Source organism: Phaethon aethereus, assembly GCF_964289735.1.
Source record: "Phaethon aethereus genome assembly, chromosome: W".
Classification (NCBI taxonomy): domain Eukaryota; kingdom Metazoa; phylum Chordata; class Aves; order Phaethontiformes; family Phaethontidae; genus Phaethon; species Phaethon aethereus.
In genome coordinates, this window is record NC_138581.1 from 37,790,951 (window position 1) to 37,817,528 (window position 26,578).

At 46.6% G+C, this 26,578-nt stretch overlaps 1 protein-coding gene across 1 annotated transcript in view; it reads right to left on the reverse strand.

The window, feature by feature from the left end:
- Positions 1 to 26,578, reverse strand: part of LOC309415180 (E3 ubiquitin-protein ligase UHRF2-like) — a gene marked incomplete at both ends in the record, with an annotated part of 157,369 nt that overhangs the window by 80,405 nt on the left and 50,386 nt on the right. The gene's annotated exons all lie outside the window — the stretch shown is intronic.

Below are 26,578 nucleotides of genomic sequence, written 5' to 3' on the forward strand. Positions count from 1 at the left end.
TTCACCACAACTCTCTGGGCTCGGCCATCCAGCCAGTTCCTCACCCAGCGAAGAGTAAACCCGTCCATGTAACGAGCCGCCAGTTTCTCCAGGAGAATGCTGTGGGAGACACTGTCAAAGGCTTTACTAAAGTCCAGGTAGACAACGTCCACAGCCTTTCCCTCATCCACTAGGCGGGTCACCTGGTCATAGAAGGAGATCAGGTTGGTCAAGCAGGACCTGCCTTTCATGAACCCATGCTGGCTGGGCCTGATCCCTTGGTTGTCCTGCAGATGCCCTGTGAGCACTCTCAAGACCAACCGCTCCATAATCTTCCCCGGTACCAAGGTCAGGCTGACAGGCCTGTAGTTCCCGGGATCCTCCTTCCAGACCTTCTTGTAGATGGGTGTCACATTAGCAAGCCTCCAGTCGTCTGGGACCTCCCCTGTTAACCAGGACTGCTGATAAATGATGGAGAGTGGCTTGGCAAGCTCCTCCGCCAGCTACCTCAGTACTCTCGGGTGGATCCCATCAGGCCCCATAGACTTGTGGGTGTCCAGGTGGCTTAACAGGTCCTTAACTGCTTCCTCCTGGATTATGGGCGGGTTATTGTGCTCTCCATCCCCATCTTCCAGTTCAGGGGGCTGAATACCCTGCGGATACCTGGACTGGCTATTAAAGACTGAGGCAAAGAAGGCATTAAAAGTACCTCAACCTTGTCCTCGTCCTTGGAGACAATGTTCCCCGCCATATCCAGTAGGGGATGGAGATTCTCCTTGGCTCTCTTTTTGTTGTTAATATATTTGTAAAAACATTTTTTATTATCCTTTACAACTGTGGCCAGACTGAGCTCTAGCTGGGCTTTTGCCTTTCTAATTTTGTCCCTGCTTGACCTAACGAGATCCTTGTACTCTTCTGGAGTTGCCTGCCCCTTCTTCCAGAGATGATAAAATCTTCTCTTTTCCCTGTGTCCCAGCAAAATCTCCCTGTTCAGCCAGGCCGGTCGCCTTCCCCGCCAGCTCTTCTTACGGCACATTGGGACTGTCTGCTCCTGTGCCTTTAAGATTTCCTTCTTGAAGACTGTCCAGCCTTCCTGGACCCCTTTGTCCTTCAGGACTGTCTCCCAAGGGACTCCCTCAACCAGTGACCTGAACAGGCCAAAGTCTGCCCTCCGGAAGTCCATGGTAGCAGTTTTTGCTGACCCCACTCCTTACTTCGCTCACAACTGAGAATTCTATCATGTCATGGTCACTAAGCCCAAGATGGCCTCCGACCACCACATCTCCCACCAGTCCTTCTCTGTTTGTAAACAGCAGGTCCAGCAAGGCACCTCCCCTGGTGGGCTCACTCACCAGCTGTGTCAGGAAGTTATCCTCAACACACTCCAGGAACCTCCCAGATTGTTTCCTCTCTGCCGTGTTATACTTCCAGCAGATGTCCAGTAGGTTGAAGTCCCCCACAAGAACAAGGGCCAGCGAATGCGAGACTTCTGCCAGTCGCTTATAGAATGTCTCATCTGTCTCTTCGTCCTGGATGGGTGGTCTGTAACAGACTCCCAGCAAGATATCTGCCTCATTGGCCTTCCCCCTCATCCTTACCCATAAGCACTCTACTTGGTCTTCACAATCATTGATTTCTATGCAATCAAAACACTCCCTAACATACAGAGCCACCCCACCACCTCTCCTTCCTTGCCTATCCCTTTGGAAGAGCTTATAGCCATGCATTGCAGCACTCCAGTCATGAGAAGCATCCCACCATGTTTCTGTGATGGCAACTACATCATAGCTGTCCCGCTGCACAATGGCTTCCAGCTCCTCCTGTTTGGTGCCCATGCTGCGTGCATTGGTGTAGATGCACTTGAGCTGGGCTATCGATTTCAACTCTGGCACGCCACCCCTAGGCTCAACTCTAGTGAGCCTGGTTTTATCCCCCCAACTTGTGGGTTGAGATAATGACAGTTTAACAGGTAAAGCAAAAGCTGTGCGCGCAAGCAAAAACCAAAATAAGGAATTCACTCACTACTTCCCATCGGCAGGCAGGTGTTTAGCCATTTCCAGGAAAGCAGGGCTCTGTCATGTGTAATGGTTACTTGGGAAGACAAACCTCATCACTCCAAACGTCCCCCCCCTTCCTCCTTCTTTCCCCCTAGTTTTATTGCTGAGCGTGATGTCATATGGTATGGAATATCCCTTTGGTCAGTTGGGGTCAGCTGTCCCGGCTGTGTCCCCTCCCAGCTTCTTGTGCACCCCCAGCCTACTCGCTGGCAGGGCAGTGTGAGAAGCAGGAAAGGCCTTGACGCTGTGTAAGTACTGCTCAGCAATAACTAAAACATCCCTGTGTTATCAACACTGTTTTCAGCACAAATCCAAAACACAGCCCCATACAGTCTACTATGAAGAAATTTAACTCTATCCCAGCCAAAACCAGTACACCCAGGCATCACCTGTGTTGGTCTGTTCTCTGATTTGTACTCACATTCTCCTGACTGGCTCCTCCCCCGCTCCAGGGCAAAGCTGTGTGTGTTTGAGCTACTCCTTTGCACAGAGCACAAACCCTCCCTGCCTCTTGTCCATCCTGTCCTTTCTGAAGAGCTCCATCCATCCATGGCCGCGCTTCATTTATGTGACCTATCCCCCACATCTCTGTAATCCCAATGAGAACAGAGCCCTGCAACCTTCCCCAGAATATTGATTTCTCTTGGTTTTGTCGTGTGTGTGTCCCCTCCATGCTGCATGCATTTATGAGCAGGCACTTGAGATGGGCTCCCACTTGTGCTGCTTTCATGGGGAAAGTGAGGGCCTACCTGTCCCCTGGGTACCTTCTCCATGCCCCTGTTCCTTTATTTCTCTTCAGGCTTTGGTCATCATGACCTGTCAGACCTAGTTCAAAGTCCTCCTTCCCAAGTTGGCAAGGATGACCCACTTTGTCAGGTGGTTCTTGGTCCTTCTCAGCAGTCCTCATCAATCAATTAGGATCCCATGGACACTAGCTGTGCAGCCAGGTGTTAACCTATAGGATGCATCTGCTCCTACCGGAGCCTTTTCCCTTCACCTGCAGTAGGTGAACTTGGTCTGGAGAACAAGTCTTATGAGGAGCGGCTGAGGGAACTGGGGTTGTCTAGTCTGGAGAAGAGGAGGCTGAGGGGAGACCTTATCGCTCTCTACAGCTACCCGAAAGGGGGTTGTGGTGAGGTGGGTGTTGGTCTCTTCTCTCAAGTAACTAGCGATAGGATGAGAGGAAATGGCCTCAAGTTGCACCAGGGGACGTTTAGACTAGATATTAGGAAAAATTTCTTTACCGAGAGAGTGGTCAAGCGTTGGAACAGGCTGCCCAGGGAGGTGGTGGAGTCACCATCACTGGAAGCGTTCAAAAAACGTGTGGACGTGACATTTCAGGACATGGTTTAGGGGACATGGTGGTGGTGTGTTGATGGTTGGACTTGATGATCTTAAAGGTCTTTTCCAACCTTAATGATTCTGTGATTCTGTGATTCTGTATTGAGAGGAACACCTGGGCTCCCATGTGCTTTACCCTTGTTCCCAGACCTCTGTTGTCACTCGTGATTTGCTCTAGGTCTCTTTTTTGCAGTGTTACCATTATTCACACAAATGAGCAGTAAGGGGTAATAGGTCAAAGGACTGGACGAGCTTTGGCAGCCTCTCTGTAGTATCCTGTATCTGGGCCTCCAGCAAGCAACAAACCTCCTGTGACACAGTCTTTCCTACAAGAAGACAGAACCGGGCTCTTCACAGTGGTGCATGATGGGAGGATGAGAGGCAACGGGCATAAGCTGAAACAAGAGAGGCTCTGACTGGATATATAGAGGAAACTTTTTCACAGTGAAGTCAATCAAGCAGTAGAGCAGGTTGCCCAGAGGGGTCGTGCAATCTCTGTCTGGATGTTTTCAAGACCTGACTGGATAAAGCCCTGAGCAACCTGGTCTGAATTCAGTGTTGACCCTGCTTTGAGCAGGATGTTGGACTAGGGCCCTTCTGAGGTCCCTTCCAACCTGAATTATTCTACGATCCTACGTCTGGTCAGCAAATGGGTCCCCTGTAGAAGGGAGACTCCAATTGCAGTCACCCTGATTCAAAAAAGTTAAAGAAATTTAAACTCAATAACATCAAAGTGTTATTAAGCAGACATCTTTATTGCAGCGCTGGACGCATGGGGGATATCTCCTCCTAACATGCGTGCGCTGAAACAAAAGTTCATCCTTTATATACCTTAAAGACATGAATATTCACACATTTTCCGAGAAATCACCCCCTCCCTGCTTATCTACTATGTTTACGTAATGCTGGCGTTGCAAAACTACGCTACGCATGCGCGGGGGTCTCGGGTGGTCGTCGGTGGTCGTTTGGGGAGTTAGCCCCCTACTCCTTTTTCCCTTTTATGGTCACGGGTCTCTCGAGGATAATTTCTTCTCCTTGGATGTTTGCCCCTTCTGTTGTCCAGCCAAGCGGTTCCTTCTTATCATCCTTGTTTGAGCACTCTTGCCAGTCTGTCTCTATGCTCAAGGTTAAGATATCTTCTCTGTACTCATTAATCTCTCAGCCCTTGCTCTTAACTCTTCTTTGTTTTAATCTTCATGAGGCCTGCTTTCCTCGTGGTTAACTGTTTACACATAGTTAAAATGTTAGTATTGAGGCAAATATAGCCTAAGGACTGTGAGAGTAGGCCGTTAAACATAATCACACGGTTATTAGGCTAAAGAATTCTATACTAAAGTTAAACTAATGTAATCAATAACCGTCCAGAAAGTACATATATTAAGAAATTTGCAAAACTTACAGTTGATTAGTTACACATGCTAAAACCTTATAATTGTTTCAGATCCTTGCTTCAACCCAATGTTCCCTCTTGGTGCTAATGCACAGTTCTATTGGGTGTACCGTGGCAAGGTTTTGGTAGCTAGGGGTGGGACTGCAGGGGTGGCTTCTGTGAGAAGAGGCCAGGGGCTGCCTTGTGCCAGACACAGACGGTTCCAGCCGGCTCCACAACAGACCCACCACAGGCCAGAGCTGAGCCAATCAGCGAAGCTGGTGGCACCTCTATGAAAGCATATTTAAGAAAGGGCAAAATGCCGCATGGCAGAGAGAGGACTGAGGAAAAAAAGTGTGAGAAACATCTCTGTGAACACCAAGGGCAGAGAAGGAGGTGGAGGAGGTGTTCCAGGTGACAGAGCAGATATTCCACTGCAGCCCATGGAAGAGACCACAGTGAAGCAGGTATTTCCCTGCAGCCCGTAGAGAGGAGCCACACTGGAGCAGGGGAAAAGTGTGAGGAGGAAGGAGTGGCAGAGACAAAGTGTTATTAACTGACTGCAACCCCCAAATCCCCATATCCCTGCACTGCTCAGGCGGGTGGGGAGGTGGGTGTAGAGGAGTCAGGAATGAAGGAGTGAAGTTGAGCCTCGGTGGGGTAGGGGAAAGATGTTGTTTAAATTTTTGTCTTTGTTTCTCACCATCCAACTCTATTTCAATTGGCAAGAAAATTAAATATAATTTTTCCCCAAGTCGAGTCTGTTTTGCCCGTGACAGTAATTGGTAAGTGATTTCCCTGCCTTTATCTTGACCCACAAGCTTTTTCATCTTATTTTCTCCCCCCTGTCCTGTTGAGGAGGGAGAGTAAGAGGGCGGCTGGGTGGGCATCTGGCAGCCAGCCAAGGTCAACCTACCACAACAGTTTGGGCCCAGCTGGCTCTGAAGCCTCCCTCAGAGCTGGTTTCTCCTCTTTGGCTACCAAGGTACTCTACCGGTTCTGTAAATTCAGATCCGCAGGTAGAGAAGGAGCCTTTTTCCTGCTGCCAGAAGTCACAAGCTTCCAGCTCCCCCCCCGCTTGGGCATGTCCATCCTGCTCTCGTTCAAACATAACCGCTAGCCATCCCTCTTTCCTTGCATCATGTGGCTCAGGCTCTCGCCTCTATAGAGTCTCTGTGAAGACCCTGTCCATCTCCTGCTCATCCTCCTCGATGCTACACAGCCTACTCCCCTCCTCCCATAGCTCCTTCACCTGCTGACTCAGTGGCTCGACCAGAGCATGTCTCTCACAGGTCATGCCACCATCACCCCCAATCCCAGGGAGAGGCCCCAGGCACTCCCTGTGGCCCCAGACCTGGGCAGCTGCATCCTCCCTCCAGGGCTCTGTGTCTGAGTCAAGCTCTCTGCCATACCAGGGGTACTCGCTCCACCCAGTGCTGGGGACCGAGCCCTGTGGCACATCACTGCCATTGTCAGACAGCTTTAAGCAGTCCCTATACTCTCTGGAGCGGTCTCTGGGCCTCCTTTGTGCCCCCCTGCTGTGCCAGCTGCCAAGTCTCTTAGCTGTGCTCTGCAAACTTGCTTAGTGGTTAAATAGGTGCTCCCCTGTAGCAGATAAGTTTAGTCTGACCAACTTTGTTGTTGTTTTAGCCTATCTATCAGGGAGCTAGTTACCTGGCTCTTTTGGTCTTTGTCCTCCAGGGATACACTTTGAGGTATGCTTTGACAGCAAGTTTACTGCTTGACAAAATACACAACATCAGCAGCTTTGACATGTAGTATGGCAATGAAAAAAATTTTCTGATAGTCATGATGGTATACGTATCATCATGATTGCCAAATGAAATGGCGGTACCTTCTGTATCTCCATTAGGTGGTTATATAATAACTTGCATAGAAAATATTGCATACATTGGACTCCTAGTCTAGACAATCAAGGATTAAGCTCTTCGGTGCTTTGAAATTTTGCTTGTCACTTGCTGTGCCTGTAAACTAAGGCATATTAGTGCAAATATTTTTATCAACTATTTTTTCCTTAGCAAGAACTAAGGACGTTAAAATATTTGCCTTTTTTTGCATGATTTGAATATTTTCATTCCTGTCCAGCCCAGACTAGTAATCAAGCAACTTGAGAAGAGAATAAGTACTTCAAAGTATTTCTAAAAAGAAGAAATAAAAAAATGTTAGCTGAGGTTTGAGATTTATATCTATATTTAGTAGTCTTCCAAAGTATTTTGCTCTGTAGCACTTCCCAAATGGACTAGTTCCCACTCATATATATGGGTGCCAAAGAATAATTATAATGACATGGTATTGGGAATTAGCTAAGGTTCTGGGAGAAGTATAGCTGGACTACAGTAGCGTTGTTCATTGGGTAATTAGCATCGCTGCCAGAGCTACTTAACTCTACTGGAAACGACATTGCACTAATACAACTATATTGTTCTATCTCCAGCACTAACTTGGGGTGTCTGTACTGTACTCTGCTGTGTGGTGGAGATGGGCTATATTTTTTTTATTCTTGCTTGCACCTTATTTTTTTTCTTTTGTGCAAAGAAGGCCTTCCTCAGTTTAGATGGCAGTCTGGCATCATCTTTACAACATATGACCTTATATGTTGCTTGCCTTTCTTAGTTTTGTTTTCTATTCTGACATCTTTTAGAGTTTATTGATGTTTCTTTAATTTCTTTATTGTATGGCTCTTTTCATGTTAGTAATATGAGCTACCTAAGTATTTACTGTCTTTCCTCTTACCCCTCAGGCCCTTCTCATTTCAAGGTTCTCTTTCCTAAGAAATCAGATGGAGTCTATTGGGTCTCTTCCCTGTAAATATCTATGCTGTATACTTGCACATAATATTTTTCTTTCGCTTCTGAATGTATGATGGTTAATTTGTTTCGTGATAATTTGTTCTGTATTCTTACCAATGAGTTTGCAGTAGTGGTTTGGGATGAAACCTTGGAAGCATTTTTGCATGACTCACTTAAGCAAACTTCCATGGTAACTGAATATTATCCTGAACTGCATGCTGCTACAGCTTTAAGATTAGGTATTGTTAGCAGCCTGTTTCTTATGAAGACTGATAATAAGCTTCTGTTGCAGTGAAAATAAGGGTATAGCTCCTCTAAACGTTTCAAAGGAAAGCAGAGGTAATGTGACAGTAAAATAGCTCATAATGTTTCAAATTATCAAGGGCAAGCCCAGCAGAGGGCCACCAAGATGGTCGGGGGCTGGAGCACGTGACATGCAACGAGAGGCTGAGAGCTGGGTTTGTTCAGCCTTCAGAAGAGAAGGTGCCAAGAGACGCTATTTCTGTCTGCAACTACCTGACCAGAGGATACAGAGAAAACGGAGCCAGACTCTTCTCGGAGGTGCACAGTGATAGGATGGGAGGCAACGGACACGTGTTGGAACATAGGGAATTCTGATTAGATATTAGGAGTTTGTTTGCTTGTTTTAACCATGAGGGTGTTCAAATACTGGAACAGGAGCCCAGAGAAGCTCCTTTGATCTTCTTCTGAACCCCACCGCCACACACACACTCTACTGTAATACCTGCATCTAACAATGAAGGTGAAACTACATAGAGAGTGTAGTAGAGGGGGTTTTGTTTGTTTTTAAACTTGAGGAGAATAGGTGATGACAAATCTTAATCTGCCCAGGCCTTACATGCTCCCTAAAACAGAGTTCTTGAACAGAAAAGACATAAGGATAGATAGCTTCAAGTTGAATAAGAAAACTTTGGTTAAGGGTCCTTTATAGAAGTTATCCACACTAAACCCATCATAAAGAATGTTATTTTGAATAAATTAAAGGAACCTAGAACTCCCCATTGGGTGCCCACATAAGTTCAGTGGAGCTTTTAGAATTTCTACTATACTCAATCTCATGATTTATGTACAGAACTTGCTCTTCCTGCCATGCAAGAAGGTTGCTGGGATTGTCACTTCCATCTAACCTTTTCCAGGAGTTAAGGATTTTTGATTCCTTGAGCACACAGCAGGAGAGTTTCCTGTTGAACATGCTCAATGATGGCTTTCCTCCAGTCAAAAGTTGCATCAAGTAACTGTCTTGTACAGAAGTATAGCACTTGGCCAATGCATTTACCTGTCCAAGAGCTATATTTCTGTTCCTTTCAAGGGTGCTTCAGAGGAGTCCTAGAGTAACAGAGCTGCAATAAAAAAATATCACCAGAAAACCAAATCAAAAAGTTGTCAGTATCCACCTATAGTATATAAACGATCCCAACATCAATTTGAACACCACAGGTCTAGTCATCACCTAGGCTATGTATTTGGACATACCTCCAAACAGCTTTTACAACTCAGAAAGTTAAGTGAAAATTTTAAACCAGCTTTTATGAATATAACAGTCATTCTTGGAAGAAAGGAGCACCCTGTTAGGTTATGTGATAACAAAACCTCATCTCCAGAGGAACAATGGCAGGTGGGGGAACCTGAAGAATAATCTGCCCAGGCCTATCGCAGGAGAGCCATCAGCCCATCAAAAGCTCATCTCCGCACACACAGGAGGGAGCACAGAGGCACAATGGCAGGCAGGGGAACCCCAATAACACAGTCAGAGTAAGGGACACCCTGCCCCAGCTCCTCCCAGGTCTGTCCCAGGAGAGCCTCAGCCCCATTGTCATTGTCCAGGGGTGACACCCATCAAGACAGTGTCAAGATGGTGACGGTTGGACTCAATGATCTTAAGGGTCTTTTCCAACCTAAATGATTCTATGATTCTAAGATGAGTAAATGGGAGAGGGTCTCTGGATCACCTCAGAGACTGGGGGGGGCGGGTTGGGGGGCACTGCCTGGGGAATATGGGACACATTATGGGATGCAGGGGAAGAGCATTTTGGGATCACACAAGACTTATTATGGGATGCTTAGGGAAGGAAGCAAAGGCAGGGAAAGGGAGGGATCTAGATGGTTTGGGGAAAAACAAGTACGGGAAAACAGAGGGATAAAAGGGGACGGTCACAGGTAAACAGATGGTTGGTCCGTATGCTTGTCTGGCCATACCCTGCACCTGATCAGCACAGTCTGCCCTGTCTTCTCATTAAAATCCATTTTAACTCTTTTCCTGGGTGAGTGAACTCTCTATTCTGTGTGTACATGTGTGCATGGAGGCCTAAATGCTAGCAACTAGAGTCAGACCATGGGTCATAGGGCCCATGTGTCTGGGGTGCCAGCAACTGGAGTGAGTGAGGGTACGCATGTTGGTGCGTGACCATCTAACTAGCTGGCGAGTGGGTTAAGTGGCTTGGGAGCCAGGTGTGCATATGTGCCCCTGGGGATGAGACAACTGGAGGAGTTGGCTACTGGAGGGACCAGGGTGTTCAGGCCAACTGCTGGAGAGACCATAGGGTCTGGGGGTTGACTAAGAGACCCCTTTATACACATGTCTGTGCGTGAGGCAACTGGGGAAAGCGAGTATGCATCTACTGGATGGACTGTCTATGCCCAGTTATTGGAGACATCCACAGCACATGTATCTGTGTTGGTGTGTGTTAAGGGCGGTCTGTACCAGCAGCTGGAGCAGGGCCACGGGCCTCAGGGGCTCACATGTCCAGGTACCAGCAACTAGGGAGACCGGGCATCCAGGGGCCAGCTACTGCGTAGACTGAGTGTCTAAGCCCAGCTACTGGAGGGATCCACATGGCATATATGTATATATTTCCTACTAACAGACCTTCATCCTGATGAGTCAGAGAGGGGAACAGGATGAGGCCATTGGTGTTGGATGGGTTTGTGTGAATGCTGAGTGTTTCTGCCTGTGTTGATCTGTGTGACCAGCCGTGTGTGCATGTATGCATGTTGTATATGTGTGAGGCCTACTGGGAATACAGGCTCAGTCTCGCTACTTGTTGGACCTGGGGGTACAGAGCTACAGCAGCCTTGCCTCCATTGGACTACCAGATTCAGCAACCCCTAACACACACAGGTTTAGGAAATGTCAAAAGCCTTTAGGTAGGCTATATTGGCCCATGACAAGTGTCCACAAGCTAAATGGCTAAACAGTTTTTGCTTATGCTTTCAACACTGAAGGGCACCTGACCTCAGTGCCGGGGAAGGTTATGGAGTAGATCATCCTGAGTGCCATCACATGGCACGAACAGGACAATCAGGTGATCAGGCCCAGTCAGCATGGGTTTATGAAAGGCAGATCCTGCTTGACTACCCTGATCTCCGCCTATGACAAGGTGAAACGCCTAGCGGATGAGGGAAAGGCTGTGGCTGTTGTTTACCTGGACTTTAGTAAAGCCTTTGACACCGTTTCCCAAAGCATTCTCCTGGAGAAACTGGATGCTCAGTGCTTGGATGGGCGTACTGTTCGCTGAGTAAAAAACTTGGCTGGACATCTGAGCTCAGAGAGTCATGGTGAATGGAGTTAAATCCCGTTGGCGGCCGGTCCCAAGTGGTGTTCCCCAGGGATCAGTTTTGGGGCCAGTTCTGATCAATACCTTTATCAATGGTCTGGACGGGGGGATCGAGCGCACCCTCAGTAAGTCTGCAGATGACTCCCGCCAAGTTGGGCGGGAGCGTTGATCTGCCTGAGGGTAGAAAGGCTCTACAGAGGGATCTGGACAGGCTGGGTCGATGGGCCAAGGCCAACTGTATGAGGTTCAACAAGGCTAAGTGCCGGGTCCTGCACTTGGGTCATAACAACCCCATGCAACATGATAGGCTTGGGGAAGAGTGGCTGGAGAGCTGCTCGGCGGAAAAGGACCTGAGCCTGGCGGTGTTGGTCAACAGCTGGCTGAACGTGAGCCAGCAGTGTGCCCAGGTGGCCAAGGCGGCCAATAGCATCCTGGCTTGTATCAGAAACAGTGTGGCCAGCAGGAGTAGGGAAGCGATCATCCCCCTGTACTCGGCACTGGTGAGGCCGCACCACAAATACCGTGTTCCATTTCGGGCTCCTCACTACAAGAAAGACATTGAGGTGCTGGAGCGTGTCCAAAGAAGGGCAACGAAGCTGGTGAAGGGTCTGGAGCACAAGTCTTCTGAGGAGCGGCTGAGGGAACTGGGGTTGTTTAGTCTGGAGAAGAGGAGGCTGAGGGGAGACCTTATCGCTCTCTACAACTACCTGAAAGGGGGTTGTGGTGATGAGGGTGTTGGCCTCTTCTCCCAAGTAACTAGCGATAGGACAAGAGGAAATGGCCTCAAGTTGCGCCAGGGGAGGTTTAGATTGGATATTAGGAAAAATTTCTTCACTGAGAGGGTGGTCAGGCATTGGAACAGGCTGCCCAGGGAGGTGGTGGAGTCGCCATCTCTGGAAGTGTTCAAAAAACGTGTGGATGTGGCGCTTCAGGACATAGTTTAGGGGACATGGTGGCGCTGGATTAATGGTTGGACTTGATGATCTTGAAGGTCCTTTCCAACCTAGTGTTTCTGTGATTCTGTGATTAATCTGGGTGATTTTTACTGTAATACCGTTGATATGGCATATAGCGACCATAGTAGTGATGACATACAGTGTTATATATCAATTAACATCATACAGTTCAAATCATTGACTGTTTTCACCCAAAATCAAATCTCCTTGAGGTACACATCGGACTTCCCCATCCTTCCGCATTACCCACCAAGTGCACCCAGGTCCTTGAGCAAAGGCAATCTCACAAATGGGTTTGCCTTTCCCTGAGGCAGGAATAATCGAGACTGTTTTCCCCAGCATATTTTTTATATACACCACAGGGACTTTATCCCCGTCTACAGTATGTAAGAGTTTTGATAGGGCAGGGCCAGCCCGATTGGCAGATCCCCTAGTGTTGACTAACCAAGTGGCTTCTGCTAAATGTTTATCCCAATATTTAAATGTCCCACCACCCATTGCTTTCAGTGTAGTCTTTAACAGTCCATTGTATCATTTGATTTTCCTGGAGGCTGGTGCTCAGAGCATAGGACTTGTATAGGACTCCATACAGCAGCCTTCCATGGCCTATGCTTTCCCACTGTATTGGGTCTCGCTGAGATGGGATTAATTTTCCTTGTAGCAGCCCTCATAGTTCTGTGCTTTGTATTGGTAGCTAGAAAGGTGTTCATAACAACACACCAGTGTTTTGGCTACTGCTGGGCAGTGCTCGCACAGCATCAAGGCTGTCTCTCCAACATTTCCCCCTCATCAGTAGCCTGGGGGTCGGCAAGATCTTGGGAGGGGACACAGCCAGGACAGCTGACGCAAACTGGCCAAAGGGATATTCCATACCATATGACATCAGCTCAGTGTGGCGGACCGATATGTGTTTTTTGTCTTAAACATTTCACGGTTCCGAGGAAACCACACCTTTCATGGTATAACGGAGGAAACCCCAAAGAAGAACGAGATACCAGTTCCTGCAGAGCATAGATACGGTGCAGGCGTAGCAAGAAGGGACACCAAAGCCTGCAGATGTGCCAATTGCCTGTTGCATACGCATGAATTTTCTTGGAATCAGCCTGCTGCATATGCATGAAGTTTCTTGGAATTAGACGGGGATTGTGGGACTCGGACTGTATAAATTGACACCATCAGAAGTGAAGGGGGGACCGCCACCACCAAGGAACATCAAGAAGACCAATGGGATGCCGCTGGATCCACGGGTGGTGATATCTTCTTTTCTGCCTCTCTCTCTCTCTCTCCTTCTCTCTGTCGAATTGTAAAAGACGTGTTGCACAGGTCTTGTTGCACGGGACTTGTTTGGTTGAATTGTTTAGTTAGGGTAGTTGTCGTTAAGATATCCATATAACCTCATGCCTTGCATTTTGTTTTATTAAGTTGTTAAATTGGTTGGCTGGTGTTGTTTCACCTTAATTCAGTCCAGGGGGATCATGAACTTGGTTGTTGGTCCCACGGGGAAGGAGGTCATCCTGAACGACTCCTTTCGGGCCGCGAAATTGGTGTCACAGACAGGATCCCCTTGCGAAACTGAACCAACAAGAAGGGACCAGGGGCCTTAGCACAGCCCCTTCCTTGGGAAGTGCCTGACAGGGGAGAGAGGACAGAGGGTCTTGTTGTAAAGATCCACACTAGGTATGTGAACCCACAGTAGGCCGAATACTTTGGAGTACTCCTTTTGTATTGTTTGACAGTTGTTGTCGGGATCGATTTGAGGATCCGACGATGGGGGAGAATCCCCTGCTTGAGAAACTGAAGGGCTATAAAGCCCTACCCTCTCTTCCTGGCATGGCTTGGGCTCAAAAGAATTAGCATGACTCACAGGCAGTGATTGACCAGATCACTCTTTTGGCAAAGGAAAGAAAACTGCAACTGGGGAAAGGAAAGGCAACAGTCTGTGCAGTGTTTGGGGCAGCACTAATTGCTGCTCAAGAGGAAAAGCAAGCAGATGAAGAGACAATTGAGTCCTTGCAAGAGCAGATAAGAAACTTGCAAAGCCAGCTCACTGCTGAGCGTAGCACTACTGAGCGGCTTCACTCAATTTTGTCCAATTCACTAGACCGAGAGAGAATCTTACGGACTGAATTGCAAGAAAATGGACAGGTGTTTGGTGATGGGAGAGAAATGGGCTCAGATTTGGAGAATGAACTGGGATTTTCAAGTTTGGCAAAATTAGGAGAAAAACAGACAGCTATCTATCCAATTAAAGAACTAGAGGAAAGTAGGAACATCTTTTACCCTAGAGATAAGGAAGTGATAATGAGACCCTTGATCAAAACTGAAATCATTGATACTGGTCAGGGGGGTGTCCAGCAACATACCATGCGTACCATCCCCTTTTCCCCTATGGACTTGGCCAAAATACAGGAAAAATACTCTCGGGGCCCCCGAGAAACTGAAACCGAGTACGTCTGGAGAGTGTCCCTTACTGGGGGAGGTTGTATTCTGTTGAGTGAAGATGAGGCTAGAGGATATTGGGGACCTGGAGTTTTCTTAACTACTAATGATCATCAGGAACCCTGGTCCTTGACCCAGAGGGTGGCTTATTGGGCAGGAGGATTAGACCAAATGGAGAGAGGGGACCCTTTTTCTATTAAAACACCTACGGCAAGTCACATTTTGTAAAGCGTGCAGAAAACTGCCTGCCTCCAATTAATGCATGACCGGTTGTTGCTTCCACAACAGCTCTCCCCCATTCAGTGCGTGGCAGACCCCGAGAGGTTTCATCCTCTAATCAGGGGACTTCCCGATGCTTTAAAGCTGTATGCTGTTCAGCTACAAGACCGGTTGTGAACTCCCCGACCGAGGCGAAGGGGAGGCCCCCCCGAAATGACCTGGGGGGAAGTGGCGCAAGAACTAATTAATTACGGAAGATGCATGGGATTCACTGGCCAGGAGGAAACAAAGCACAGGGCAGAGATAAGGAGAGTCGAAGAAAGTGGGAGGAAATTTAAACCATCACGACCCCCACATTCTGAGAAACTGGTACAGGTACCGGACAGTAAAAGACAGTTATTATGGGCAGAAGGCATTTCAAAGGGCATTCCCAGAGAAGTAATGTACAGGTTACCCACTCCCAACCTAGAAAGTTTGGTGAAAAGCTGGGACAGAATAAAGGGAATCGCATCCTCCTCAATCCCCAAAGATCCTTCTTCCTTATCTCAAGGATCTGGAACAGTAACCCTGTAGGCATCCCGTGAGACTGATTTGATTGATTTAAAAGCCCTGGAGTCGGGACACACACACACACCCCCCAGTCCTTTTTAAGTGAGCCGGAGGACGGCCCATGGGCCCACTTAAGGAGGCTCACAGAAAACAGCAAAGGAGACTTGTTGATGACTTTCCCTTTGGGACCCCTTAAAACTCCAGTTACCTTCCTAGTAGACACTGGAGTCCAAATGTCAGCTCTCCTGACAGATGTCGCTGATAACAGCGGCATATTTGCAGATAAGAAACCAATCTGGGTTACTGATGTTTTCGGCAACTCTAAACCACAATGAACAGCTTGAGTTAAATGTTGGCTGCCGGGAGACGAACAATTGTTGAGACCACAATGATATTGGGAGATTTACCAACAAACATTATGGGGCTCAATTTACTTAAAGGTTGCGCCTGGGTAAATTCAGTAGGAAAAGAGTGGGTGTTCGGACTCCCCACAGCCTCAATGAGACTGCTTCAAGTCAGCACCCACACTCCCTTTTTCAAAGATAGTCAATGTCAAACCCTATGCCCTGCCATTAGGAGCAAGGGTGGGAATTACCCCTGTAATAGCTGAATTACGGGAACAAGGGACAATTGTCCCCACTCACTCACCTTATAACTCCCCTGTGTGGCTAGTCTGCAAACCAAACAGGAAGTGGCGATTGACAATTGATTATCAGCGCCTGAACGCCAGTACATGTCCCTTTGCTGCTGTACCTAATATAGCTGAACAAATTGCAACTACACAGGAGCAAGCTCACCAAATTTTAGCAACCATTGATGTGAAGGACATGTTTTTTATGGTTCCCTTGCAAGAAGCAGATAGAGATCGCTTTGCTTTTACATGGGAGGGCGTACAATTCGCCTTTACACGCCTTCCCCAGGGATACTGTCACTCACCGACCATCGCTCACTGTGCGCTGGCACAGGAACTTACTCAAATTACTCCCAGAGAAGGAGTTAAAGTATATCAGTATATTGATGATATACTGATTGGCGGCTCTGATGCCACTGCAGTAGGACAAACCCAATCTGAAATAATTGATCATTTGGAAAATTTAGGACTCCAAATCCCAACAGAAAAGGTACAGTTTCCCTCTTCTGAAGTGAAATTCTTAGGCATTTGGTGGAGGGGAGGAACAATATGTATTCCCCCAGAGACTTTAACTACCCTTGAACAAGTAAAAATGCCTGGAAACAAGAAGGAGTTACAACATGCCCTAGGTCTGCTGGTATTTTGGAGAAAGCACATTCCAGATTTTTCCATCATAGCATGTCCCTTGTATGATTTAATGCACAAAAAAGGTGCCTGGGACTGGACCCCAGCTCATGAGGAAGCCTTAAAATTGTTAATTTTTGAGGCTGGAGTACATCAGGCTTTAGGGCCAATACACCCAACAGATCCATTCCATATCGAATGGGGTTTTGCAATCCATGGATTATCCATACATATGTGGCAATGTGGACCTGATGATCCGACTCGCCCCATAGGATTTTATTCTCGCAGTTTTAAAGATGCAGAGAAGCGATACTCAACTTGGGAGAAAGGCCTTTTTGTAGTTAACCTTGCCTTGCAAGAAGCTGAAAAAATCATACGACAACAGTCAATTATTTTAAAAGGACCCTTTAAGGTTTTGAAACCGATATTAGCTGGAACCCCACCTCCTGTTGGAGTTGCACAGGGAGAAACAGTAAGGAAATGGTATGCACAGTTAGACCACTACTGTCATATGTACCAGATAGAGGAAGGGTTACCTAAGATGCTTCAAATACAGGATCCGACTTCTGATCACCCAGATCAGGAGCCTCCTCCTTCAGTTATAAAACCTGCTCCTCCCCTTGATTCCCAACTAAAGAATGTATGGTTCACTGATGCATCCTCTAAAAGAGAGGGAAAGGTATGGAAGTACCGAGCAGTAGCGCTGCACGTTGATTCAGGGAACCGGATAGTGACAGAAGGGAAGTGCTCAGGTAGGAGAGGTGATAGCAGTTTGGAGTGTGATAAAATGAGAAGCAGAAAACAAAGAACCAGTGTTTATTTATACCGATTCATATGCTGTATTCAAGGGATGTACTGAATGGCTCCCATTTTGGGAACAAAACCAATGGGAAGTTAATCGGATACCGGTGTGGCAGCGAGAAAAATGGGAAGACATTCTAAACTGCTAAACAGAAATCTCTTCTAGTAGGATGGGTAGCTGCACACCAAAAAGGAGACCACCCTTTCCATCTTCTGAACAATCAAGTAGATTCACTAACCTGCTTAGCCACATTAGCAGCGGAAGTGGAAGGGGAAAAATGGGAACATCTGTTAGAATGGTTACATGTTAAATGAGGCCATTCTGGAAGTAACGACCTTTATAAAGAGGCAATTAGCAGGGGATGGTCTGTGACCAGGGAGCTATGTAACACCGTCACCTCAGCATGCAGCTTATGCCGTACACGATTAGGGGAGCATAACCCTCTCAAGGATCAACCCCTGCACTTAAGGGACAATAAGGGACTGTGGGACACTTGGCAAGTAGACTACATTGGTCCTTTTCGTCTCTCAGAAGGAAAGAGGTATGTATTGGTAGGAATTGAGGTAATTTCTGGACTAACTCAAGCTGAAGCTGTCCCATGACCAACAGGAGAATATACAGTGAACAGTCTGAAATCATGGTTTAGCTGTTTTCCTAAACCCAGAGTTATCCGATCAGACAACGGTAGTCACTTTACTGCCGGGGTGGTCCAAGAGTGGGCACGAGATGAAGGGATACAGTGGATTTTTCATACCCCATATTACCCTCAAGCAAATGGTATTGTAGAACGTACTAATGGACTCCTTAAACAAACCCTGAGACCACATGACCCTGGATGGGCACGATGAGTATCTGATGCAGTAACTAAAGTCAGTGGACGCTGGGGAGTAAACAGTTGCCCCAGCCTCACAGCTTTTTGTCCTAATCCTCCATCCCTCTTACCTGGGACTAAGGGAGAATAAGAACCCGAGGAATTCAGTGTATTATCCAGGACAAACAGTTTTAGTGAATTTACCCACTGTGGGACAAGTACCTCTAGTACTGAAAGCTCAAAAAAATCTGTATGCATGGGTAGCCACTGATGCCCATGGAAAGATCATCGAATCCATACTAGATGGATCATTCCATCCTTTTAACCAATTTGAAATCGAGCCGAGTTGCTTTATCTGATCTCTTGCAGGTGGACTCCTGAGATCAGGAGAAGAAAGGAGAAGAACACTGGGGAAGAAGATTTATCTCATGTTGAGCTGGAGTGTCCTCAAGGGATACTATCTTTTGTAGTTACAATAGTTATTTTTATGGTATTTGTAATTATGTGTTATGATCACAATTAGCTTTATTGTTGAAAACACAACAGCTAAAAATGGCATTTTTAACATGTGTTAGAAAGATATGCCTTGGTTTAATATGTTTATATGTGTTATGGCAAATCTATTGCCGGAATCAGGAACATATCCAAGGTAAAAACAAGCGAACTTTATCAGTCCAAGCCACCCATGGTCTGGAGGATAACTTAGTTTTAACCTTGATAAAGGGGCTTGCAAGTGCCCTCAATGAATCTAGTATTACTGCTTGTTTGCCTTTGCCTAAATCTGTAGAAGATCCCCTTCCGATGGGTATTCTCCCTACGGATATAGCAGGAAGTTTCTTATGACTGTGGAATACCTGGGGTATCATTGAAATAGTGAATCCTTATTCCTCAGATAGAAGGCAAGTTTCTGTACAAATTAATCAGCCATTTAATTTTTCTACCATTGATAGCACAACCTGTACGTGTTATGAAAAAGGCTTGAACGTAACTTTTACCTGCAATCAGATCATATGGGGAACATCTGATTTGCGACCCTGGGGAAGATCAACTAACGTCCTACAATATAATCAACCCATAAATACAACATGGTGTATACAATGGAATAGAGGACAAGATTGTCCCAAGAAAAAGAAAAAAAAAAAATCCCAATAAGGGTTGTGTCTGGTTCAGATTAGACAGACAGGGGTTTACGCCATTCGAATGCAGGTTTTTCTTTTGGCTCAGTATCAAACAAGTCAGCGTTGTGGTCCTGTCAAAATGCAATAAATTGTTCTAACTGGAAACAATATGATTGGGTTAAATACTATTGGCCAGTTTATATTACCCTAAAAATGGGCTGTTTATGTCGAAATCACAGTATATCATATAAATCAGTGAGTGCAGATTTTGCACCTCGCAATGACTGTCATGTTGCCTCTGGTGACGCTCCGGCTGGTTTGATTTGGTCCTGTAGCGATGGTAATATGTACGCTTCTTTATGGGCGGGACTACCCAAACTCCAATGTACCTTGGGTCTCCCGACATTATGTCCCATGTGGAAGTGAACCCCTATTCGACCCCACTGGATAACCCACATGAAGCGGGCGAAAGTGACACTGGACAGTAGAGTAGAGGGGTAGCAAGACCCAGGGACCGCCACCCGCATAGTCTGGGGAATGGAAGGATTCTGGGGATTTGGGAGTGCTACCGTGCGGACGTGATTATGGTTAAGTAGGTTAGCTTATCAAGTAGAAAAACTAGCTAATGCTACTGAAACTAGTATACAGCTGCTTAATCAACAATTGCAAGCTACATCGAAAAGGGCTCTTCAAAACCACATGGCACTAGACTTAATGTTGGTATATCAAAATGGTCTTTGTGGTTATTTTAATCTTTTGGATACCAATTGTTGTATTCATATCCCTAACATTACACTGGACCTTAATGTCCAACTAGAGAAGATACAACAAGTAGCGAAGGACACCCGTGAGCTCCAAGAATCAATGAGTGTTAGCTGGCTTTCAAAGGTATTTAGTTGGTTTGGGTTTGGTGTCACTGGCTGGATCCAAAGTTTGATACAATCTGTAATGATGTTTATTGCAATTGTAATTATTGTAGGTGTAGCAATATCTTGTATGAAGTCAACTATAATGAAAGTTGTTAACATACGAATGGTCCAACTAACTATACCCCCTTACAGAAAGACGAGGAAGACTTAATCGATGTCCCTAATTCTGAAATAGCAATTTAAGATCAGATGGACTCACGGGGTGGGGGGAGGTGAATACAGCAAAGATTATTGACAATTTGTATTGGAATTGAAACAACAAAACCGGAAGGCGGGAAAAATCCGTGACGAGAGTATCCAGACCCAAACCACACATGCGGTCTGGGCTGGAGGCATGGAAATCTGTTTTTCTTGCTGCGTATGCAGACCCCAACTCCAACGCGCCAGGGTAGCGTGGCCATCAGCCACTGTACTGACCATGAGGACCACAACCGACAACAACGACCAGCTTCATATCGCTGGAAACCCGAGACCAACACAAAAAAGGTACTCTCCCGTCATGACAAAGACACCATCCATGAACTGCACTGCCAGAAGAATCGCAAGGGGAGAGGTTGAAATGGCCAAAATATACCTAATTGTTACACTTTATTTTGGGGTGTCAATTTTGTTAACTATTGCTGTAAATACTCTTTTGATATATGTGTGTTTACCTTGTGATTATCATTGTGGACAATCACCTCCTGCTTCTAATCCCCCCGAGCTGTAAACAAGTTCTCAAACTAGGCCTGGGACACGTTTCTGTTTTGTAGAATCTGTTAGATTTAGATATATTATAGTTATAAGAAAATGTTGTGAACCAGTTAAAAAATACTTGTAGTTACCATGTGCATGTATTGTCACTTCTACCTTTTCTTTTTTCTTTTTCTATCCCCTCTAATCTTATCTTCATGTCACACCTGTGGACGAGGCTTCCAAACAATGTTTAAGCCACAGAGTGGTGTGACACACCGATATGCACTTTTGTCTTAAACATTTCGTGGTTCCGAGGAAACCACACCTTTCATGGTACAACGGAGGAAACCCCAAAGAAGAACGAGATACCAGTTCCTGCAGAGCAGAGATACAGTGCCGGCGTAGCGAGAAGGGACACCAAAGCCTGCAGATGTGCCAATTGCCTGTTGCATATGCATGAAGTTTCTTGGAATCAGATGGAGATTGTGGGACTCGGACTGTATAAAAATGACACCATCAGAAGCGAAGGGGGGACCACCACCACCAAGGAACATCAAGAAGACCAACGGGATGCCGCTGGATCCACGGGTGGTGATATCTTCTTTGCTGCCTCTCTCTCTCCCCCCCTCCTTTGTCGAATTGTAAAAGACGTGTTGCACGGGACTTGTTTGTTTAGTCGAATTGTTTAGTTAGGGTAGTTGTCATTAAGATATCCATATAACCTCATGCCTTGCATTTTGTATTATTAAATTGTTAAATTGGTTGGCTGGTGTCGTTTCACCTTAATTCAGTCCAGGGGGATCACAAACTTGATCGTTGGTCCCACGGGGAGGGAGATCATCCTAAATGGCTCCTTTCAGGCCGCGACGCTTAGCAATAAAAGCTAAGAGACAAGAGGAGTGGGGGGCATTCGTTTTCCGATGTTTGTCTTCCAGAGCAACCTCTACGCGTACTGAAGCCCTGCTTCCCAGGAAGTGGCTGGACATCGCCTGCTGATGGGAAGTAGAGAGTAAATCTTTTGTTTTCTTTTGCTTCCGCACGCAGCCTTTGCTTTCTGCTTATTAAATTGTCTTTATCTTGACCCACATGTTTGGTTATTTTTTTTTCCATCCTAATTTCTCCCCCCTGTCCTGCGGAGGAGGTGAGTGGTAGAGCACCTTCATGGCAACTGGCATCCAGCCAAGGTCAACCCACCACACCCACAATGCGACAGGACCCATCAGTGAACAGGGCATACTGCTTCTCATTTTCTGGCAGTTTATTATACAGTGGGGCCTCTTCAGCATGCGTCACCTCCTCCTCCAGCAATATTCCAAAATCTTTGCCTTCTGGCCAGTCCATGATCACTTCCAAGATGCCTGAGCAACTGGGGTTTCCTATTCGAGCCCACTGTGTGATTAGTGCAACCCACTTACTCCACATAGCATAATTTGTATGATGTGTAGAGGGGACCCTCCCTTTGAACATCCAGCCCAGCACCGGCAGTTGGGGTGTCAAGAGGAGCTGTGCTTCACTACCAAACACTTCCAAAGCAGCTCGAACCCCTTCATATGCTGCCAAAATCTCTTTTTCAGTTGGAGTATAGCGGGCCTCGGATCCTCTGTATCGCCAACTCCAAAACCCTAAGGGTCAACCTCAAGTCTCCCCCGGTGCCTTCTGCCAGAGGCTCCAGGTAGGGCCATTCTCCCCGGCTGCCGTGTAGAGCACATTTTTAACATCTTGTCCTGCCAGGACCAACCCAAGGGCTACGGCATGGACTATCTCCTGTTTAATTTGTTCAAAGGCTTGTCGTTGCTCAGGGCCCCATTTAAAATCGTTCTTCTTCCGGGTCACTTGATAAAGAGGGCTTACAATCAGACTGTCATTTGGAATATGCATTCTCCAGAAACCCACAACGCCCAAAAAAAGCTTGTGTTTCTTTTTTGCTAGTTGGTGGAGACGTAGCTGTTATTTTGTTGATCACATCCGTTGGGATCTGTCGACGTCCATCTTGCCATTTTATTCCTAAAAACTGGATCTCTTGTGCAGGTCCTTTGACCTTACTTTGTTTTATGGCAAAACCAGCTTTCAGAAGGATTTGAATTATTTTCTTCCCTTTCTCGAAAACTTCTTCTGCTGTGTTGCCCCAGACAATGATGTCATCAATGTATTGCAGGTGCTCTGGAGCTTCACCCTGTTCCAGTGCAGTTTGTATCAGCCCATGGCAAATGGTAGGGCTGTGTTTCCACCCCTGGGGCAGTTGGTTCCAGGTGTACTGGACGCCCCTCCAAGTGAAAGAAAACTGTGGCCTGCACTCTGCCACCAAAGGGATTGAGAAAAACGCATTAGCGATATCAGTTGTGGCATACCACTTGGCTGCCTTTGACTCCACTTCGTATTGAAGTAGTAGCATGGCTGGCATGGCAGCACTCAAAGGCAGTGTGACTTTGTTTGGGCCACAAGTCTACTGTTAGTCTCCACTCACCGTTAGACTTTTGCACTGGCCATGTAGAGATTTTAAAAGGTGACCAAGTCTTGCTGATCACTCCTTGACTCTCCAGCCGACGAATCAGCTTATGGATGGGGATCAGGGAGTCTCTGTTGGTGCGATGTTGCTGCCAGTGTACTGTTGTGGTAGCGATTGGCACCTGTTGTTCTTCGACCCTCAGCAGCCCCACAACAGAAGGGTCCTCTGAGAGACCAGGCAAGGTGGACAGCTGTTTAATTTCCTCTGTCTCCAAGGCAGCTATACCAAAAGCCCACCGGTACCCTTTTGGGTCCTTGAAATACCCTCTCCTGAGGTAGTCTATGCCCAGGATACACAGAGCCTCTGGGCCAGTCACAATGGGGTGCTTCTGCCACTCCTTCCCAGTTAGGCTCACTTCGGCCTCCAGTACAGTCAGCTGTTGGGATCCCCCTGTCACTCCAGAAATACAGATGGGTTCTGCCCCTTTATAGCTTGATGGCATTAGGATACACTGTGCTCTGGTGTCCACTAAAGCCTTATATTCTTATGGGTCTGACACGCCAGGCCATCGAATCCACACAGTCCAATAAACCCTGTTTTCCCTTTCCTCCACCTGGCTGGAGGCAGGGCACCTCTAGTCCTGGTATTCATTACTCACTTGTAAATACGAATCAGAAGTCCCTTCGTTAAGATCAGAAGTAAGATCAGCTCTTCTGCTCTGTCTGGGGAACTGCCCACTGGAAACTGCAGCAGCAATTTTCCTGTAAGAACCCCCTTTGGTGATTGTTTTTCCTTGCAACTCACGTACCTGTGAGTAACTGCGGTACCTTTCGCTGGGGTTGGATTAGCCCCAGTGCTGTCACGAGAGTTGGAGTAGCCACAGTGCCTATTGTCAGGGTTGAAGTGACCGCAGTGCCATTGTTTTGTTGTCAGATCCAGACACCTCCTCTTCCCCTTCTGGATACTGAATAGTGTTGAACAGGGCTCAGTAGGCATGGGCCAGGTCCCAGCACGTTGCAGTGATTTGTATCTCTCTGGAATTGCCAGGGTGACAGCATACTTCTTCCAAATATTTTACTAGTTTTTCAGGATTCTGCACTTGTTCAGGGGTGGAGTCCCAAAGCACTGGAGGTGCCTGCTGTCCTAGGTACTTGCCCATACTATCCCACACACTCTGCCACTCATAACTATTCGGTCCCGGGGCAGATCTCTTGGTGGTATTCTTAAATATCTGTTTAACCTTAAAAAAGACCTGAAACACATTCAGGAAACATAGCAAAATGAACATACTGGTTTGAACATCCCAAGGATATTCAAAAGTCCTAAGAGCTGTTTTAAGTAGCCTGGAGGAGAAGGGGAAGGTGAAGGAGTGGGGGAAAGTGTCCCCCCTTGTCTCCTCCATAGGTTGGCTCTCTGAGAAGAAAAGGTAAAGAGTGCAATTATTAATAGTTTCCGAGAGACAGTTCCCGATGTACGGAGAAGATGACAATGCTGAGTACAAATACCAGATTAGTCTCACAACCAGTAATTTTATATCATAACCCAGTGCTATACAGTACAGCAAAATGGTAACCTTGACCCAGTTCCCAGAGATGATAAACAGCACAACAGGGAACATATACAGCAAGTAATGTGCTACATAACACATCCCTGAGAACAAGCACAAGAACTTTGAGAGCAAATAAAACAACATTGTGACCAGCAATGATTAAACTGTTATAATGAATGCTTAAAACAAATTTAACATGCTCTGGTCAAATCTGTCATGATTTCAACCCTTCGTGCCCCATGTTGGGTGCCAAAAAGGACTGTTGTGGTTTAACCTGGCAGGCAGCTAAACACCACACAGCCATTCGTTTACTCCCCTGCCACAGTGGAATGGGGAGAAAATTGGAAAAAAAGGTAAAACTCATGGGTTGACAGATTTAACAGTTTAACAGAAAGGGAAGGGAAAAAAAATAATAATAATAGAATATGCAAAATAAGTGATGCACAATGCAAATGCTCACCACCCACCAATACCCAGCCAGTTCCCAAGCAGCAGCCCTCAGCCAGCTTTCCCCCTAGTTTATATAGTGAGCATGATGTCATATGGTATGGAATACCCCTTTGGCCAGTTTGGGTCAGCTGTCCTGGCTGTGTCTCCTCCCAGCTTCTTGTGCCCCCCTAGCCTCCTCACTGGTAGGGCAGGACGAGAAGCTGGAAAGTCCTTGACTTAGTGTAAACACTGCTTAGCAACAACTAAAACATCAGTGTGTTACCAACACTAATCTCATCCTAAATCCAAAATACAGCACTATACCAGCTACTAGGAAGAAAATTAACTCTATCCCAGCCGAAACCAGGACAGTTATTGGGCACAGAGGTGAGGCTGACTGGTATGTAGTTCCCAGGGTCCTCCTTTTTACCCTTTTTAAAAATGTGTGATGTTTCCCTTTTCTCTAATCACTGGGGATTTCACTTGACTGATGCAACTTTTCAGATATGATGGGGAGTGGCTTGGCAATTACATCAGCCAATTCCCTCGGGACCCTGGGATACATCTCATCACATCCCATGGACTTGTGTACGTTCAGGTTCCTCAGATGGTCTTGAACCTGATCTTCTCCTACAATAGGTGGGACTTCATTCCCCCAGTGCCTGCCTTGAGATTCAGGGACTTGAGTGATGTGGGAAGAACCAGGGAAAACTGAGGCAAAAAAATTGCTGAGTACCTCTGCCTTCTCTGTGTCAGTTGTCACCAGATCCCCTGTCCTATTTATCAGGGGGGTACAATTTCTTTTGTCTTCCTTTTCTGGACAACGTACCTGTAGAAGCCCTTCTTGTTATCCTTCACATCCCTTGCCAAATTCAGCTCCAGCTCTGCCTCAGCTTTCCTGATCCCATCCCTACACATCCAGGCAGCATCCCTATATTCTTCCCAGGATGCATGTCCCTCCTTCTGTTGCCTATGCATTTCCCTCTTGTGTTTCAGTTTGACCAGGAGGTCCTTACTCAGACATGCTGGTCTCCTGCCTGCCTTGCTCGTTTTCTTGCATGTGGGAATCGATAGTTCTTGTGCTCTAAGAAAAATGTCCTTTAATAGCTGCCAGCTCTGTTCAGCTCCTTTATCCCCCAGGGCAGTTTCCCAGGGGGTCCCATCCATGAATTCCTTAAACAAATGAAAGTTTGCTCTGCTAAAATTCAGCATCTTGACTTCACTCTTTGCCCGGTCCATATCCCTCAAGGCAGTGAATTCCATCAGGGCC